Consider the following 21,287-nt stretch of genomic DNA (forward strand, 5'->3'; position numbering starts at 1 on the left):
TCAGGCCAAAATCAAGTCCTCCCCCAGCACAAAATAGCTGACAAGAAGGCTGTGTTCCACTAAATAATCAAGTGGTAAGCAATGGTTTGAGTGAGTAGTGGAGGAAGGCGTTGATTGACTTTACTTAATAGTCTGTCCTTGCTGAGCTCTTGCAGAAGGTAGGGATGTTCCCATCATGTTTTTTCTGTTCTAGTACAGAAATATTTGGGATCTGCTGATACAGAGTCCGATCCACTACTTATACGAACCTAAATGTTGATTAAGTGTGTGCGACAACATTGGAACGCTTGAAATGTTGTATGCTATATCTGACCCACCTTATTTTTCACAAGCATCTTGATCCAAATACTTAATGTCCTGGTTCATTACATTACATTTATTTGGCTGATGCTTTTATCCAAAGCAACATACAAAAAGTGCATTCAAACATGTGAGTACAAGCCCAAAAATCACAGCAGTCATGCATGTAATCTTCATCAAACATGCTGAACTAAATCAGGTACTAGATTTAGAGACATCGAGGTGCAGTCTGAACTAGGGCTGAACAATGTATCGATATTATATCGATACATTGTCAGTATTGGGCGGCTTAAAGATTGACTAACTGTTCAATCCCCAGCTCCTCCAGTCTGCATGCCAAAGTGTCCTTAAGCAAGATATTCAACCCCGAAATGCTCCCGAGGGCTTTTCTATCGGTGTGTGAGTGCATTTGAATGAGCAATTAGATCAGATCCTGATGGTCAGGTTGGCACCTTGCATGGCAGCTCCTGCCATCAGTATGTGAATGTGTGCGTGAATGATGACATGTAGTGTACAGCGCTTTGAGTGGTCTAAAGACTAGAAAGGTGCTATATAAATCTATGTCCATATGAGAATAGATATCATCTTCGATTTTGGATATTGTAATATCGCATAAGTGTATTTACCTGGTTTTAAAGGCTGCATCATGTGATGTCATTTTCTGAACATACCAGACTGTTCTAGCTGTTCTATTATTTATAATATATCATTATAATTCTATCATTATATCCACATTATTGATGATTATTTATCAAAAATCTCATTGTGGAAATATTTTTTGAAAACACCAATAGTCAACAATATCGTTGCAATATCAATATTGAGGTATTTGATCAAAAATAATTTTGTGATATTTGATTTTCTCCACATTGCCCAGCCTTGGTCTGAACATATGAGTTGTCAGTCTGCAAAAGAAGCTGTGTGAAGTTTCTGCTGACCTCATGGGAGGCTCGTTCCACCATCGTGGAGCCAAGACGGCAAACAGTCGTGAATTCATTGAGCGGTAGCCGGGCCTCCTTCTCTTTCTTCTAAAATGTATATATGTGTACATATGTAGTAGATATGTGATCAGCTAGAGAGAAGATGTAACTCTCTTTTGGAGTTGCTGGAACTACAGAAGTACTGTAGTTTTTCCCCTCACAAACCTTTCTTTTGCTGAGAACAGCAAAGTTTCATTTTGTACTGCCATCACGTTACTCACAGATTAATGTTAATTAATACAGCTGATATGATCTGCTGCTAGTGACGTTTGTGAAACTGTAAAAGCAATGAGAAAAACAAGAAGCTGTTTTTGGACACTGCTCTTCCCTAGCATTAAGAGAGAAGAGAGATAACAGATTTGCTATTGTTGAAACGTTGCACACTCTTGATATGCAGTGAAATGTGCACTCTGTAGAGCCCTCAGCCCAGTTCTCGTAGAGGAGAGCAGTGCTTCAACACAAGCAGGTAGAGGAGAGAACACACATTACAGTGTAGAAAGGATCGGAATTTGATCCGATTTATTTGAGCTAATATCCACCTTTTAAGATATGCCAAGATATCAATCTTTAGGCTTGGGAATACTTTAGTTATGGCTGACATTGCTGCTAATTCCAAAGCTTAAAAAGCTTAAAGCTGTTATTTTTTGGGAACCAACGGCATTGTCATGTTGTCACTTCATAAAGTATGGTGAAGTTTCCTATTTACACATCTGGCAGACATAGAGCACCACACGCTTTTATTTAGAGTCATGTTTGTGTCCACTTGAAAAATGGAAGTCCAATAATCTCTCTACATTTAAACTATTTTGATTTCCACCAACCTTTGGCAAAAATATCTGCCATTTTAGCTGCTATTACCACATTTCCTGCATCGGGTCATGTGTGAATGGGAGCAGGAATCGATTCAAAACCTAGGGTGTGTATCAATACCCATACTACTACACTACTTAATATTCCAAAAAAAGTATTTAATATTTCCCAATACAAAGTTTGTCAAAAGCAGTATGCCAAAAATACCAGGATGTCCTACTGTGTGCCGTCACATTTTGCAGTATGAAGCCAGCATGCCCTTCTGGCTATTCTCACCCACAGTCCTCTGCATAGAGGATATATGAGCAACAGGGTCAAAGTTCAATGTGATGACAAAGTAGTATGTCCCAATTGAATGCATACTGCATGCAACAGTACGCACTTTCTAAGGTTAGCTGCAGTACGTACTGGAAGTAAAAAGAAAACATATGCGACATGGAACGCAGCCCAAGTAACATTTCAGGGAAAATGCCTGGAAATGAATGAAAGCAGTAACATTGCACGTAAAGGGTTACGACCTTCTGACAAAAGACAAACCAATTACATGACTCCACTGATGACGTATTTATATCTGGTTTAGTATTTACAGCGATGCTTTACCCGAGTGATTTGACTTTTCTCGTAAACTTAAATATTAGATACATTACAAGAATACTGGCACCAGACAATAACAGCTCCTCGCCCACCTGATGTTCCTGAAAATGTTCCTGAGACGTCTTCTCTCCCGTACGCTTCTTTCTTCTGAGTTTTATGGCGGTTGACATCCATAAGTGTAGCAATACTGCCGTCTGCTTGACCTTGTCACATCTATTCTAGCATTGCCGTAACTTACGTGAAAAGACGCAAGACAAAAATCGTCCTAAATGTACTGCATGTGGACATAGTGGAAATCACTAGCGGTGCCTGGAAGGTTATCCCAGTAATTTACCAGTAACTATGTGTGAAAAAGGCTTAACACTGCACCAAAATAGTTTAGGCTACTGGCTGTAAAACCAAAACAATGAGCTTCAAGTTACAAAAACCCCGAAGAGCTGAGGGGGAACTTCAGAGTCCACAGTTCAGAGTTGGACAGTTTTTTTCACATTGCATATAGTCAATCTAAAAATATTGATTTGTGCAGCTTTAATTAGATGTAGTTCTTTAGATACATTTATGTTTAATGTTTTAAATATTCCAAGGCCAAGATTTTACATTTGTACAACTAAATACAACAATACCTTTTGAAAGGAGTATTGTCACATTTCCGTATAATCAAGTCCAGCACACAATCACTAAGTACAACCCCAGTAATACATATATAGCTGGATAAACACCTCTTTGACAAAATACATTAATACATCTTCCTGAATGTAGAATTTGTGGCAGATCAGTTCTATTGGATTGCATTAAATTGTATGAGTGACCTAATAAAGTGACCACGGATTAGTTTCAGAGCAGCTATCCTGCAAAGTTCACAGACTGCTCGGAGACCAGAAGCAAAGAAACTAAAGCGAACTCGGTGTGCTATTGGAATGACCCATCGTCACGATATTTTGTCTTTAAACTGCTGAAGGGAGGGGAAAGTGTTTTACTCTTTGCAATGTTATACAAGTACAAATCCTACATCTGAAAGTAATTTTCTGTTAATAAGAGGCATCAAAGGACACCCAGCTTCTTGTTATGAACCCTTCACATGCACACAACTGGAGCTGAGCCAGTGATGTGGGCTTAGTGACTGTGATTCATGGCTTTCTAGTGGCGCTATGGTTTGCATGCGAGCAGTACCTGGACACCCCATAGGCAGACAGGAAGGAGATTAAACAGATGTGTAGGTCCCTTGGATTCTCAGGGCTGGGACTGGGCATGTCATGTCTTTGTTAAGTGAAAGAAAGTGAATTTAAAAAGTGACAGACCACAAGGCATCTTGTACTTGCCTCTCCATACTCAGTCCGTGAACTCCTCTTCGCCCCTCCCCCATTTACTTATGCTCCTCCTCCAGAGCAACACAAAATATAACTCAATATATCCTCCTTGGGAAATGAAATAAGGAAGTCTGTCTTCAGCCGGGCCTCGATGGAGACCAACCTCTTGATGTTTTCCAGGGACTGCCGCTCCTGTCTCTCTGACACCGTTGCTGTTGCCGTTGCTTCTGCTTTTCCTATGTCCTCACTGACACTGAGAGGGCAGCGTTTTGACGGTTTGGCGAATCATCCAAGCGTTGCTCGACACTAATGCTAAAAACATGCACTGTGTTGAAAGGCAGAAACCCTGACCTCTGGCTGAATGGCACAGCCTGGTTCTTCCCCCTACAGAAGTGCTTGGTAAATAACACTTTGGTTAAAGACGAGAAGGAAAAAGGCTTCCGGGTGCGGCGCAGTACTTTCCATTGGGCCTGTTCATAAACTTACTAAGGTCCTCACACAATTTTTAGCATATAATCATTTTGAAATAACAGCTTTTGTTAACCACCAAAAAGGATGCCGTCTTGACACTTAAATGAAAAACAGATTGAAGCCTTGGCCGCTACAGCGGTGCTGGTTTAGAAGTTGGTTCAGTCAGCTCTAGGCTTAGATTACAAGATTTGCAAATTAAAGGAAAACCAGAGAAGGGAAAAAGCATGTGTGCTGAAGCCCTGTACTTGTGGATTTCCAGTCAGGCACACTCAACATAATTTTATCAATGGAAAGGATTATGCGTTAAGTCCAAACAATGTATGGATCCAGTGATTTTCTTGACAGTAAAGCTACATTAAAGCTACACATGCGTCCCTTTCAGTCTTTGCACTATTGCCAGTAGGCTTTTGGAATCAGTAAAGAATGCTGGTGCCATTGCAGACCTTGGTATGTCTGCTCACATTTCTGGAAAGGATTTGTGTTTCCTTTCCCGACTTGCTGTTGTTATTATTTTCATTCATTTTAATTGCATCCACAGGTATTACAATTCTGGGAGACTTAAGGCTGCTTTCTCTCAATGAATGTAAATTGTATGGCCAAGACAGAGGAAACTTAACTGTTTGTGGGTGTGTGAGAGAGCACACACTTTTTGGGCAAAAGTTCACTGATGAATAACCGCGCTTTGTTCTCCAGATTTCACTGGCAGTGACATTTTCAACCTACCAGCTACTCCCTCACAACATCTCCAGATGCTGAGAGGATGTGGTCCTTTTTTCTTTTCACCAATAGTCCACTTTCACCGTGCAGATTACTACTGAATGTGCTATTTCTGGGTTTTTGCTAATACAGATTGATATTCTGAGCAGATCTCATGGTCATGTTTTTTTGTACTGTGCTTGCCACAGCCATAAACAAGCATGGCATTGTTAGACCGGAAGTATTTTATTCAGAAGATAATCCACCTTGTCTGTGTTTTCTGCAAATACTTGGTGTTGCAAGATCTATGTCTCAGATTTATGCTGGAATGAAATTATCCAGCTCTAAAGTAAATTTTTTTTCAGTTGTAGATTTCATTTAAAAGAAGGCTTAAATTATTTATTTATCTTGGGGCGACTGTGTCTCAGTGGAGCAGGGTCATCCTTTAATCAGAGGATCAATCCCCGACTCCGCTAGTCTATGTAGATGTGTCCTTGGGCAAGACATTTAACCCCAATTTGCTCCCGTAGGCTGTACCTGTGGAATGTGTATGAATATTAGATAGTCCTGATGGGCAGGTGGCACCTTGCATGGTGTGTGAATGGGTGTGAATGGGTGAAGGACATGTAATGTTAAAGCGCTTTGAGTGGTCGGAAGGCCAAGAAAAGTAATGGATTTGGAACTAAAGTAAAACAACGCAAACCAATATAACATGTAGTCAGCATGTATGGGTGTGTGGCAGTGTATATGAATAACTGAACAAAAAAACCCACGAGCCATCAACATGCCTGCCGGCAATCTCCCAGATCTCCCAGGAGGAGTTTGTAGGGCAGAGCACACCAGGCCAAGGTGTAGCTCATGCTGCTTACAGATGCATCCACCTAGAATTCCCCCTCCCTCTGTGATGGTGTCCAGGCCAATCTGTTACCTTACCCCGCTGGTTCTTTGATTGGTACTTGGCTGAAAGGAGATCACCCTGAAAATCAGGGTTTGTGCTTTCAAAAATATGTAAATAACTTTTGACATCTGAGGGGAGGCAAACATTATTGATGTTCCAGAAAATACTGTAAGTCTGAGAAATATACAGTGAAAAGAAAGAAACATGATTCTTCAGTTTACTTTGTGTGTTTATTGTGAAGGAAGCACCAACGCATGGTGTCACCTTGCAAATGAACGAATGGGGGTGTTTTCAGAGGAATCTAGACACACCCTGACTTGCAGCTGGCTGGGAGTGGAAATTCTAGGGGGGCTGCATCTGTATGATCCTCCATTCAGCACCTGCAAGACAACAAGCAAAGAGAACCAGGGACACCTACTGTCCAGGTGGGGGGGTTTTCTCTACACAGAAACAGAAAGCATCTCACGAACAAGGTGCTCTTGATAAAGCATCATCAACAATATTGTCTGAGCCGTTAATGTGGTGAATGTCCAAACAGTACGATTGCAAAAACAGAAACCAATATATCAATCTGTGGTTGGGCAACACAAGTAGTGTAGAAAAGTTAGTGCATTATGACCCGTGTAGACCACTACAAAACTGGAATCACATAAACTTCATAAATTGTTGCAACACCCTCACAAGGGCAAGAGTCTCTTTCTCAGAATAATTCAACTAAGAAGAGTTAAGATTTACCTAGAGAAAAAATTCACAGGGTGTTCAACACTATATCCATTAGATGGAAGCAACACCGGTCAAACAGCTTCCTGATGTGCTGAAAACAATTTTCCCACTTTCGCTGTAGATCACTACGTCATCGAGTTACACAGCACAGCCATTTAGCCCAAACACAACCATATTCATTCGATGGTGAAAGGTCACTGGTGCATTCCACAGCCCAAAACTCATCACTGAATCAGAGAATAGACCAAAAGGAATTATACAAGCTGAAATCTCTTTAACTTCTGGAGACAGAGGAGTATTGCAAATATCATTTGAGCTAATCACATTGACTGACCAAATGAGCTGAGCCCACCTGACCCACACAATCTCCTCTGTGTGTCTCAGTGGATAAAGACCTGGTTTAGTTACCCCATTTACCTCACAATAATTGGTACAGAACCATGCAGGAGGAGGCTCAGCTGGAAGAAGAAGTTTCAGAAATGTTATTGTAGAGCATATATTGTATTCCTTTCCATTACCTGGCATTTTTCTTCTCAAGGGTTTGATGAAACCTTTCCAATTCTTGGCTATGAGCACGGTATGCAGAAGCCTGATTGTATTTCACCTTCAACTGCTTCAAAACTTGAGCAAACAGATGTGATGAAAAAATGAATTACGGTCACTTTGAATCACTTTAGGAATTCCAAAGATTGCAATAAAATGCGTCCGCGCTTTAACCAGCAGTAATCGTACGCAACAAATATGCAGCCGGATGTCTTGTGTTTTGACACATTACTCCAAGCAAATATACACTTCCAGACTGAACATGGTATTGGACAAATGATTAAAACTGATTGATTAACTTTCTGGTAAACTCCATGTCTCCCAAACAACCAGATTGCACACAGCCTATTAGGCTACAACTAACCTATGACATCACGCTGACACCAATTAAACAAAAATCAGATGAGCGAAAATGGGAAACCAGACGCACGGGCTGCTCAGAGAAGTCATTTATTTCGTAATAAAATGTAAAACAGTCAGTCCTCGTTGTGGAAGATGTAAAAGGCATGGAAAATACACCAGTATGAAGTTGCCCCATTTTATGGATATTGACTATAATGTCGATACCTCTCTTCTTTTCAAACTTCATTACCGACACAGAAATACAAATTGTTGCAGAATTTGTCATCAGCAGCCTGCCCCAGCGATTAGTCTGGAAAACATGAGCAAGTCTGCCAGAGCCAGAGTGGTAGAGCCCATGCTGCTTTCTTTGGAAACGAAGAAATCGCTGGAAGTGCTGCATGTTAAGAGGAGCAGGAGGAGTTAGTAAAAAACAAAAAATGGTGCAACTTCCATTATAGGGACATGGTTTGAGCACACTATGTCAGAAGACAGCACACTCCGCACACCGACAAGCAGTATGTTTATTATTACAGTTTTGCTAGTTGTTTTTAAAATACCTTTCTGTCTACTATGTGAAATATGTCCTAGTTATACAGTAAGGAGTACAGTGATGGCTGCCATGCAGTTTCAATACCAGTGCTCAACCCCCCCAAGAAAAATGTATATACTGGGATATTTATATTGGGTACATCTCAAGTCTCTTAATTGTCATTTCCTCGCTCCTCGCTCCTCGCTCGAACCGGAAGTTGTTCTGCACCGCCACATTGACGGCCGTCCCAAAGCTATTATTTGAGTGAGGAGGGATCTCCGAGGAGCCATGAGCGAGGACCCACGAGGACAGACTTCCAGGAAGTCTTTTAATGGCCGACACGCCCCCTCATTGTTCATCTCTTATGTGATTGGACGCAGCAGCCGATCGGACTGGTGAGATTGTAAACATGTAAATGTAGTTATGAACATGTAAACAGCAGATTAAACTCTAGTTTATGTTTGATTAGTTTTCTGATTCAACATCTGGTTTAAATATATGTTCATTGTAGACTGAACAACAAAAGGACCAATAACAACTTTCTTCATTTATTTGAAAGATTTGTCTTTTCATGATCTGATATTTCCCTCAATAACTTTTATTATGGACACAATTAAAGTCAGAGAGAGCTGGAGAGACTAAACACTTTATATATATATATATATATATATATATATATAAAGTCCCTCATAAAATATAAATGTATCTTAGTGTCTCATCCTTTTAACTAGGCCACACTAATTTTGTATATATATATAAATAAATAAATATATACTCTGCTCCAAAAAAATGAAAGGAACAATCTTTTATCAGGGTATGGCATGGATTCAATTGCACTTCTCTGATAATGATCTGGTCAGGTAAGTAGCAGAGCGGGTTGTTAATCAGTTTAAGCTGCATTGGTGTTGATGGAATTAATAACAGGTGCACTAGAGGGGCAACAATGAGACGACCCCCAAAACAGGACTGGTTTTGCATGTGGAGGCCAATTCTAGTTTCTCCCTCTTGATCTCTTTGACTGGTTTTCCACTAGTGTTGGCTTTAGCTAGAGTCATTATCACTACTGGAAGCATGAGGCGATTTCTTAACCCTCCAGAAGTTGCACAGATTGTCCAACTCCTCCAGGATGGCATATCCACGTGTGCCGTTGCAAGGAGATTTGATGTGTCTCCCAGCACAATCTCCAGAACATGGAGGAGATTCCAGGAGACAGGCAGAGCTGGACAGGGCCGTAGAAGGTCCTCAACCCATCAGCAGGACCGATATCTGCTGCTTTGTGCAAGGAGGAACAGGTTGAGCACTGGCCGAGCCCTACAGAATGACCTCCGAATGTCTCTGCCCAAACAATCAGAAACAGACTTCATGAGGGTGGCCTCAGGGCGCGACGTCCTTCAGTGTGCCCTGTGCTCACTGCCCCGCACCGTGGAGCTCGATTGGCATTTGCTATAGAACACCAGAATTGGCATGTCCACCACTGGCGCCCTGTGCTTTTCACAGATGAGAGCAGGTTCACCCTAAGTACCTGTGATAGACGTGAAAGGGTCTGAAGAAGCCAAGGAGAATGCTATGCTGTCTGCAACATCGTTCAGCATGACCGGTTTGGTGGTGGGTCAGTGATGGTCTGGGGAAGCATATCCATGGAGGGACGCACAGACCTCTACAGGCTAGAGAACAGCAGTCTGACTGCCATTAGGTATCAGGATGAAATCCTTGAACCCATGGTCAGACCCTACGCTGGTGCAGTAGGTCCTGGGTTCCTCCTGATGCACGACAAAGCCCGGCCTCATGTGGCAAGAGTATGCAGGCAGCACCTGGAGGATGAAGGAATTGATACAATTGAATGGCCCTCACGATTACCTGACCTGAACCCGATAGAACACCTCTGGGACATTATGTTTCGGTCCATCAGACGCCACCAGGTTGCTCCTCAGACTTTACAGGAGCTCACTGATGCCCTTAGACAGATCTGGGAGGACATCCCACAAGACACCATCCGTCGTCTCATTAGGAGCATGCCGCGACGGTGTCAAGCATGCATACAACCACGTGGGGGCAACACAAGATATTGAGAAGCATTTTGAGTTGCAGAAATAGAATTTTGGCAAAATGGACTAGCCTGCCACATCATGTTTTCACTTTGATTTTCTATAAAATAAAATTGTATTTCCATCAAAAGATGTGGCATCCTTTCGTTCCTAAGACATTAAACTGTCCATATCAGTATAGATATCCAACATCATTTTTTTTCACATTGAGATCTGATGTGTTTTCAAAGTGTTCCTTTAATTTTTTTGAGCTATGTATGTATGTATATATATATAGAGAGAGAGAGAGGAAACACTTTTTCCATCATTGATCATCATTTCATTCAGTCACGTAAGGCTGATCATTCCTGAGTGTCTGGTTTGATGAGTTATATCATATAAGAGGAACCATAATCATATTCTTGGTTATTTAATAATAACGTCACAATCTGAATTTCAAAACATACAGACGCATTCTGCTGGTAGAAATCGATCCTGCGCTCATAAACAGAACACAATTTGTTAGAGGTAACCGGCTAGAGAGAGAACACACATCTACAGTGATGATTACTGTGTCTTTATTAGTTATTAGTATTATTAGTTACTATTATTAATTATAGTGATCATGTGAACAGACACAAACTTCTCAAAAGTCTCTCCAGCTGTTAAAGCCGATTGACAGCTGATCCAGCTGTGATCAGCGGCCGCCGTCATCAGAAACAGACGTGGCTTCACGTGACGCAACTCAGGAAAGGACATCATTCATGCATCCCTGGTGGGAGGGACTAAGACGCAAGGAAAGGACCCAAGTGAGGGAAACGGGGATGCAATTAAGAGACTTGGGATGTACCCATTGTTAGCCTTCCAAATGATACTGTGATATCAATTTCAGGCCACACCTTCCAGCCCACAGAACTCAAGGAACCCAAAAGCTGTCATAATGCCCGCCAGCAATCTCCCAGAGGGGGACGTCCAGGTGTTACTAGAAAGCACCACCCTGCAACCCAAACAGTGAAGTTAGTTATAAGAGCACAGCAGGGGGTCACCACACACTTAAATGAATCTTGCTTCTAATGAACATAATCTTTGTACAGTATTTCATCATTGTGGATCTAACTTAAGAGCAATTCAGTATTGTTTTTTAGTTATTGTATTCTGACAAGACTCACTGTTTTTCATAACGTATATTTTTTAGAAAGCCTTCTGACATATGATACATATTGACTACTGTCCTATGCTGTCTCTTGGACACTTAACAGCCTCTGCGTGTTCTTTAAGTGAATGTTATGGTGTTAGTCATTGTGTTACCATTGGAGATGCTCCAAAATATTTTCTTTTTATACAGTAAATGTTGGAACAGCCAAATGTTTGAGCACGTTTGGTTAAATAATATTATACGTCTCACAATGTTTTGAGTATTTCATAATTCATGACCAAATAAATGGACTATTAGGGGCGAGGGAAAAATAGATTCTTCAATGCATTTCGATTCTAACTACTAGCTCCGTTTCGGTAAAAGTGGCTGAGCGTGAGCGACCGAATATGGATAGACTGGCTCCCTCTGGCTTGAAAGATAGCATATGCAAGCATTTTGGCTTCTTTGAATTGGAAGGATTTGCTCCCCTTCTCTGTCATTGAGAACCAGAGCTTCTGCGCTATGTTGCACACTCTGAAATACAACATTCAATCTCTTATTTTACCACCACAGCTATACCCACACTCTAAAGTCATGGAATCACTGAGGAAAGCTGGGTTACAACCGAGCGCTTTATGCCTTGATGGCTATGCCCCCACATGTTCCAGAGAAAGCATTATTTTTGTATGAGAGCTGGTATAGAATTCTGCATTGTTTTTGCATAATTGATTTTAATATACAACAAAATGTTTTTTTTTTTTTTTGAGGGATTATATGCTCATTGGCCATAACGGGAACATTTTGGTTGAAGATAAGTCATTATTATTTATTGTGAATAATTTATTGTGAATCAGCTTTTTATGTCAGGTGATTCAGAACATGCTCAAGGATGCTGCTACAGGCACAATTTTAGTAATCTTCTTTTTCGTTCTCTTTGGAATGCTGGGAAATATTTTGGAAAATGTAACCTTCCAGTTGATACATGGATTCCATTTGTTACTAATATGGTATACATAAAAGAAATTGGAAGTAAATCCATCTGTTTGATAATATAGATCATTACAAATATGCTCTGTTTTAAAAGTAGCAGGTAGTCACAGTGAGAAAAAATACACCATGTATAGAAATAAGAAATGTTGATGCATCAAGAGGAATCGATAATCGTTTAATAAGCGCATCGTAGCCCTCTGAATGGAACAAACTGCCGATCTTCCGATGAGAGGACGAGTGCCTTTGGTTTTTCTGTTCTCATAAAGGCTCATTCTTTTAACTCTTCTAAATCATTAAGGAGTTTTTGCCTAAATCCAGTCATCTTCAAAAACGGTATGTTTTTACAGGACATAAAAGTGACAATTTATTGAGCTGGTCATTTATACAGCTCAGTTAACTCTGCATACACCGTCTTAAGGCAGTAGACAGAGTGAATTGAGTCTCTGCGTCTTTGCTGTTGCATTGTAGAACCAGCCTAAAAAGACCCCCTGTTGCATAGTTATTGGACAATCATGTATGTGTAAACCCAAGCACCTCATCCCTCCGTTGTCTCTTTGAAAGTACGAACAATGTCCGTTGCAGCTGATGTGCTTTCATTTCAAGTTATACGCTAGCATGAATAATGTGTATCTGGCTTATAAACTCAATTTGAATAGAGTCGTCATATACTCATCCACATACATGAAATGTAACTTCTGCATTTAACCCATCCCTAGCTCATTGGTAGCAGTGGGCTGCTGAGAAGCGCCCAGGGAGCAGTTAGGGGTTCAGTGTCTTGCTCAGGGACACTTCAGCACCGGACTCGTAGCAGTCCAGGATTGAACCGCCGACCTTGCGGTTGCCGGACGACTTGCTCTACCCATTGAGCCACGGGTAGAGAAGGTGGTAGTGGGTCATGTTTACTTTCTAGTGCAGTGCTTCAAGCAAAGACATTGTTACTTTACGTCTGTTCATTGTCGGTTTGGGTGCCATCTGCCACCTCCTGCCCCTCGCAATGGCAGTAAATGCCAAGCAAAATCAAAGTAATATGAACGACAAACATATTTCATTCCCCTGAACACCGATCATTAAATCTGCTTAAAGCTCCTGGACGCAGGCTATTAATTACATGGTTGCAAGCAGAAAATTCCACTTAGCTCACACACACACAAACACTTTCGATGGCAAAAGCCCATTGTGGCACTAAGCTCTTGTGTTTTAGTGCATTTTCATGACAGGTTTTGCTCTGTGGACAGGATGTATCCATCTTCTAAAGTGTATTAAATGGAAATCATCAAGCATTTGTATAAAACGATCCACCAGATTAAGGGGATTTGGAGAAGTGATGCTTTTTATCCACCATGAGGTTATGGTGTTCTTCACTGTCACATTACGAGCACACAGAGGCACGCGGACACACACACACACACACACACACACACACACACACACACACACACACACACACACACACACACACACACACACACACACACACACACACACACTCTGTCACTCTTGCAATCTAAGCCTACTCTGTGTGTAAGCTAGATGCTGCCATCAGTGAATCATATTTCATTTGTAGTTTCACTGTCATCATGGGTTGTTGTGAAGCTGTATTGATTACAGGGCTTGACATTCTTTTTTTCTATTCTTTTACTGGTGCATGTAACTTTAAAATCAAAATTAACATTTAAAACTTTTTTTTTACCTGCACCAACAAACATTTTTTTTAAATGTATTCAGTATACCTTCAGTAGCTAGCCTAGCATTGAAGTGTTAGTTAACATTAAAGGTATGCTATACTCAGCATATGTCTCCTTCCAACCTCTGCGGGTAATGAGCATCACTGTTGTGCCCCAGGCAATAACGTTTAACTCGGTCAACATCCACACAACCAGCCTCTAAAATAAGAAGGATCTGAAACGATGTTATGAGTGTATAGAGCAAAGCCGTATAGTCGGACCCTGGTTGAGTTGGGCGATGCGACTCTATGATTGGCCAGCCTGGACTTAGCGAAGGGTGCATTGACACTTTTCACATGCTCTCACACCACACGTCCATTTCTCAGGCAGTGAAAAACAAATGTATAACTGATAACGTTGCGTACCAAAAGAGGACACTGATGACTCACGGACAGACGCAGCAAAGCGCAACAGCAGGAACAGTGTTGCTCCTTGATTCCAGAGTCTTCTGTCTCCATTGCCAGGTGATCTCTAGGCTTCAGATATCTTCTTTTCTTTTGAACCTGTTTTTGCTGCTGAATCTGTTCAACATCCTGCATCTATCCTTCAAACACATATTATAGACCTTTCTGTCTGCTTCTCTCGCTTTTCGTTTTCCCAAAAATGTGATAATATTTTTTGTGGGAGTACAGTTAGTGACAGTGTGGGCTCCATGCTAGCTCTGACAGCTTGACGGAGAGGTAAACAGAAAGGGGCGGGGCTTAGCGAAGAGTCAGTTGTGTGTCCCACGGTCCCTTTTTGACAGTTGTTAGCCCTGAACAGTTATGTATGTTAGAGCTGAGAATTACGTTCACAGCTCAAATTGTACGTGCATATGCACCTGGTATTTTGATCCCTTTTAATCTGTGTCTAAGACAATCTAGTCATACCAGAACAGAATACACAGTCACTGAGGATCTTTTTATCTTGGTCTCCAAAGTTGGTCTTCAATTTGTGGGCAGGAATATCACGCTCTCCACTGAAATAATGTTTCTAATGAAATCGGTACCGGTCCCTTTTGTCATGGCCTTGTGTGGAAATGAGAGTGACTGTAATCTGGTTTTCCACTTCCCCTTTTTCATTGCACCACACACGCACACATTCATACACACTTGTTCAGTGCATAGGCAGCGCTTCGGGGCTCAGGCTTCACTCAAGAGCGTTTATTTTGACTTGCATGTCTGTTTAATGTCTGTCGAAAATGTGTTCTGCCTCGCCAGTTTTCCCCCTTCAAATAGGAAGTCAGATTAAACTCAGTAGGACTGGAAGCAGTGCATATAAACACACTCGACAAGCTGAATGATTAGTAATGACTTTTCAAACCTTTACCACAACCCCATTCCCTATAGCAGGCCTCTGTGGCCAAAGCAATTAATATTTTATTTTACTAAACTTTCCTTTTACATTTAACAAAGTGTGTGGCAGTACTAATGTGATTTTCTTCAGATGTTGTAGGAAAGATAAAGGAGCATTTGCTTGGTGAAGTAATACTGGTGGGTCTAAGCAGGGCCAATATTTTTCTAACGTCCAAGAGTAGAAATCAGTCTTAACTGGCCAAAAACCATCAGATGCATTTATGGTCCTACTTCTAGGTGCTGGAGTAAAAATTAGGAAATGACCCCCATCTCTGCCAATATTCAGGAGAGCTCCAGAGATGACCGAACTGTTTGGAGCTACCAGGAGATGGTGTTCAGGCAGAGAAGTTCGGTGTTTGGAGAGATACTTATCAATGGCATTGAGCTTATTATCGGAAGGCCCATCACTTTAGTCCAGTGACCGTGGTGATCCTACGACCACCAGCAGGTCTACTTGTTTGGTTCAGAGTGAACTATCTCAGCAATTATTGGATGGATTGCTAAATTACAGATGTCACTGGAGCGCAGTCCTCAGGATGTTGGTTATCCCCTGACTTTTCATTGAAGCGTCACCAGTAGGTTGACATTTCAGTGAAATTTCTGATGAATCGCATTTAAATTTTGTAAAGGCATATGGTTCTGACAGCGTGCATCCAAATGATTTAGGTAATACCCTGACTTTTCCTGTAACACCACCATGAGGTTGACATTTAAGTGAAAATTCTCAACAAATATTGCATGGATTGCCATGAAATTTGTTACAGACATTTATGTCTCCCTCAAATTGTATTAACTAAGTGCCATCATCTGATAACATTTTGATTCGTCCAAAACTTGGGTTCACGACCAAATACTCACGAAACCTTTTTTGATTGTCATTGTGAGCATGTTAGCATGGTGACACAGAGCCGCTAGCATGGCTGTATACTTGTATTTGTCTTGTTTTGACTGATCTATTCATCATGCAAAAGAAAGAACATGCTCTCTCTCTCTGCAGAATACGAGCTACCTGCCACCTTCTATGACACAGGGAGAATGTAGCTGTCCAACAGTGATCATTTGAGTCTCTCACAGCAAAACCCCAGATAATGCACAGATGTATTTTTGTATTTTCTTTATTAAAAGAAATGAACAGGCCATGAGGGCAAACTCCATGGCCAAAAAGCTTCAGCACAATAATGTCTCTGACTTCTGGAAAGAAGTTAAGGTTGCCAATAACACTAAGATGCCCTTGCCATCCAACATTGATGGGGCTACTGGTTCGGATAGTATTGCAGATCTGTGGAGTAAACATTACAGGGATATTTTCAACAGTGTGAAGAGTGATGAATTTAATATTGGTGATGTTCCCAATAATGGTGGTGTGTTTATTAGACCTGATGAAGTGATGTATGCCATTGAGAAATTGGCATTGAACAAAGCATGTGGCCTTGACCAAATAACAGCAGAACATCTGAAGCATGCTAGCAATAGAATTTCAGTTTTACTTGCAATGTGTTTTTCTGGATTGTTAATGCATGGCGTACTTCCTGACTCTATGCTGACTGTTTTGTTGGTGCCAGTAATCAAAGATAAAACCGGTAAAATATCCAGCATTGAAAATTACCGACCAATTGCTCTGGCTAGTGTACTCTCTAAGGTATTAGAACAAATTCTCTTGGATAGGCTTCAAGAATACATAATAACCACTGACAATCAATTTGGTTTTAAAAGTAAACATAGCACTGACTTATGTATATATGCACTGAAGGAAGTTGTTAGTAAGTACAGGAGGCATAACACCACAATATTTATGGGTTTCCTGGATGCATCTAAAGCTTTTGACCGAATTAATCATGGCAAATTGTTTATCAAACTACAAGAGCGAGGGGTCCCTCCATACTTGATTAGGATTCTGCACTTTTGGTATTTACATCAAACCATGCGAGCTAGATGGGGTAAGAGTGTATCTGCACCCTTCCTAGTGAACAATGGTGTCCGACAAGGTGGAATACTGTCACCTGCTCTTTTTAATCTGTATATGGATGACCTTTCTAAAAAGTTAAAAGAGTGTAACACAGGATGTATGGTGGGGGAAAGTCTTATCAACCATCTGATGTACGCTGATGACTTAGTGGTCCTGTCTCCTTATAGCGCTGGTTTACAGCAATTGCTCAGAGTCTGCTCACGGTATGGCGTGCAGTATGACATCAAATTCAACTCTAAAAAGAGTGTTATTGTGATTGCTAGAACCAAGGAGGATCAGAAGCTACATTTTCCCTCGTTTTTTATGGGAGGCCAAGAGCTAAATGTGGTGCAGAAAATGAAATATTTGGGTCACATCATCAGGAATGATCTAAGTGATGATGACGATGTGCAGCGGCAGTGTTGCAAATTGTATGCACAAGCTAATATGCTTGCACGTAAATTCTATATGTGTACAGACGATGTTAAAACAGCTCTCTTCAGAGCCTACTGTACTCCACTGTATACAGCCCACCTGTGGTGCAGTTACAGTGAAGCCAAAATGAAGAAGATTCAGGTGGCATTTAATGATGCTTTCAGAATCTTGCTGAAGCTTCCAAGATGGACTAGTGCAAGTCATATGTTTGTGAGTCGTAATGTTCCCACCTTCCATGCTGTATTGAGGAATTTCATCTACAAATTTAAATGTCGATTAATTGATTCAGAAAATATAATTATAAAAGCCTTAAGTGATCCAACACAAAGTGACACAAGGTATACTTCTTGTTTCTGGAAACATTGGCACAAATGTCTGTATGTTTTTTAACAAGTGACTTTTTTTTAACTGCAATGACTACACCTGTGTCTTGGTGTCCTCGTATTGTATAGTATTTTATATATTGTTGTTGTATTTGTGTTTTTGTTTTATTTATTTTTTATTTTTTTGCTATATGGACTCATGAGTCTGAAATAAAGTTGAATATGTGCCTAAAGTAAATGTCTAATTAGTGAATATCATTGTGAGATAATTGCTTATTTTTTATTGCGTGTAACCCAGATACAGTAGCTTAGTCACCTATATTATTTGACAATCTATTTACATAAAGTCTGCACATTTTTACCACTATCTAAACTGCAACTGTCAGAAAAACTACAAAATATCATCATCATTTCTGCTTTACGCGTGAGAGTGTAGCGAGACAGCGACATCAAAGTCACTCTAAAGTACTGCTGAAAGCCAGTGTAGGAAGTCATCTCTACGGTAGGGCTGTTTACAGTCCTATGTTAACTTTAAGCACCATTCAAAGGAGTGGTTCTGAGACGTTTGATGGATATGGGCCTTCATTCAACTTAGTTTTGACCTTTTTCCTACTCATTCTCTGAGTCAGGACTCTATGATGTGGCTGGAAAGTGAGTTTTGAGAGCCAGAAGCCAAAGCACCTGATGAAATAATCATTAAGTAATTTGCATTGTAACACATAAAAGTATCCTGCTTGAAGCTGTCCTCTAGCCCGTGTCCTTATGCACAAGCAGATAGAAAGCAACGAAATTCGATTGAACGTTTCCAGATACAGCTTTGAGATGTTAAAGCAGAACAAGGAACTCCTCCATGACCAGATGTTTCTTGTGTCAAGTGCTTCCACTTAACTCAGACAGAAAATTGGCACAAGGCAAAAATTGCTAAAATTGGATCTAATGCAAGCTTTGGTTTGGGTAATGAATATTAATATCCACTTCCTGCTGACAAAAGAAGAAGGAATAAGCTGAATGTATAGACGTTATTGCCTATACACCACTTCCCATGTGTCCAATGAAAGTCTTGTTATTGGTGTTGGTGGGTAGTTCCTACAGTGAAGTTAAAGTTGGTATTCATTTTACATTTTTAAAACAACCTTTTTTACAGTCAGACTTAACCGTTTTCTTTACTATTTTCTCACTTATTCTAGAATGTGATGCTTTAATACATAAACAGTAAAACACATAGGTCACTGTGTTTCCAAAATACTGGTCATTATATTGTATGTGCAGTCTTACACGGTGAAGGAAATGTATTTCTGGCAGCTCTGCAGACATGGAGCGCTGGTTGAACTTTTTACCCTAATTACTTTCCTACTAATGCCTGCAGCTTGCCGGAATCACTGTGGCTCCCTTCAGGCCCCTATCCGGCTCTCATGTGGCCAACGTTTGTTGTGTATGGGGGGGCTGGGTTTGAGCTGAGAATGAGAGGAGGGGGAGTAAAAAACTAAACAAATAGCAAGAGGGAAGACGGAAGGAATGTTCCGATACAGCTTTTCTGTTCCAGTTGTCATGGAATTGTAGATGCAGATTTGGTTTGAAGAGGTCCCTCAAGTACAAACGTGCAAATTGGAACATAATATATGATGCTATGACAACTGGGCAAACTCCATCTTCTGTGATATGATACAAAGCTCCAGAACAGCTTCAAGAGAGTATGAGACTGACGATACCATTACCTGATGAGTTTCTGTTTCTATGGTCAAACATCTACTTTGAATGTCGTACCAATATTTGCTTTTCTTTGTGTCGCATTGTCGCAACGCTTTCAGAGGCTCCTCTTCTCTTTGAAGTATACACTTATGATGAGTACTCGAATAAACTATTGGATCTTGGTAAAGTAAATCACTTTTTTCATCAGTTGAACCCCAGTGAAAATACAATCCTCTTCAGTATCTTCAGTCTACAGTGTCCAGTTGGAGCATTACTGTTCTTCCAGCAGAGCCAGCCTCGACCTTCAAAACCAAGATTGTATTTGTTTAGAACTTCCACAGCATGTAATTGTCGTTCGTATTTGGGGAACTTGTAAAACATTGCACCAGTCAGAAATGTGATGACGTCCCTTACTTGTAAATGACTTTATCTGCCTGCTTTTTAATTCCTCCTCGGCTTCCATCCATGCCTTCCTCAGCCACATGAGATCGTGACATTTTGATCCGCTGGTGTGTGCAGAGTCTCTCAGAGGGAAAGTACTCATGGAATAAGTGCAGCATTGATGTGTAAATTAAAATAACAGATGTCAACATGTTTCATATAGGAGGAAGTACACAGAATAGATTGATGATGATTGCACAATAATAAGACATGCGCCAACCATAATGGACCCTAATGACCATTGTAAACAGCTGCATAACTCAAATTAAGACTTAGATATGGTTGTAAAAGTCACATTAAACATTGTTTTGTCAGGAAGTTGTCCAAATCGGGTACAGTGCAGCACAGTGGCAGAGCAGTATGACTGGAGGGCCAATCGAAAGAGAGAACTCAGCAGGTAGGCCTACTGATGGCTTTACAGCATCGCAATTTAAATTAGAAATATCTCATTTTAAGGTTGAAAGTTTTGGTTTGAAATCCCTCAACATCTTTTAGTGTTTTTTATGTTTCCTACAGATATTCATGGTCACCAGTGGATGAATTTGAATGACTTTGTTGATCCCTTGAAGTTTTTTCTGATCTAGTAAAATGTCTCCACATCTACTCATTGAGCTGACGCTACATGTTTGTCAGATGCTCTATGTTCTCTGAGGATGTATCCTTATGACTTATGATCCCTGACTTTTCATCAAGGGAAATGTCTCAGCAAGTATTAAATGGATTTCCTTCAGATTAAGTGGAGATATTCATGCCCTCCTCAGGATGAATAATTACAGCTAGACTTTTCATCTAGCGCCATCATCTGGTCAAAATTGCATCTGCATTTCCTTCCTCAACCGTACTTTTTTTTAAGTCCTAATTAGCAAATGTTAGCATGCTGAAACAGAGAACTACGATACATGGGGAACATTGCCTTCCAGCCATCTGCATGTTAACATTGTGATGATAGCGTGCTGATGATCAGTTAGCTTAACGCATTGCTGTGCTTAGCACAGCCTCACAGAGCCGTTAGTGTGACGTAGTCTGTTGAAAGAAAGAAGCCACACTTCTCAAA

At 40.7% G+C, this 21,287-nt stretch overlaps 1 protein-coding gene across 2 annotated transcripts in view; it reads left to right on the top strand.

The window, feature by feature from the left end:
* The window catches only part of bcas3 (BCAS3 microtubule associated cell migration factor), a 360,714-nt gene that overhangs the window by 22,643 nt on the left and 316,784 nt on the right, over positions 1 to 21,287 (top strand). The gene's annotated exons all lie outside the window — the stretch shown is intronic.

This window comes from Pholis gunnellus, assembly GCF_910591455.1.
Source record: "Pholis gunnellus genome assembly, chromosome: 9".
In the NCBI taxonomy this organism is placed as follows: domain Eukaryota; kingdom Metazoa; phylum Chordata; class Actinopteri; order Perciformes; family Pholidae; genus Pholis; species Pholis gunnellus.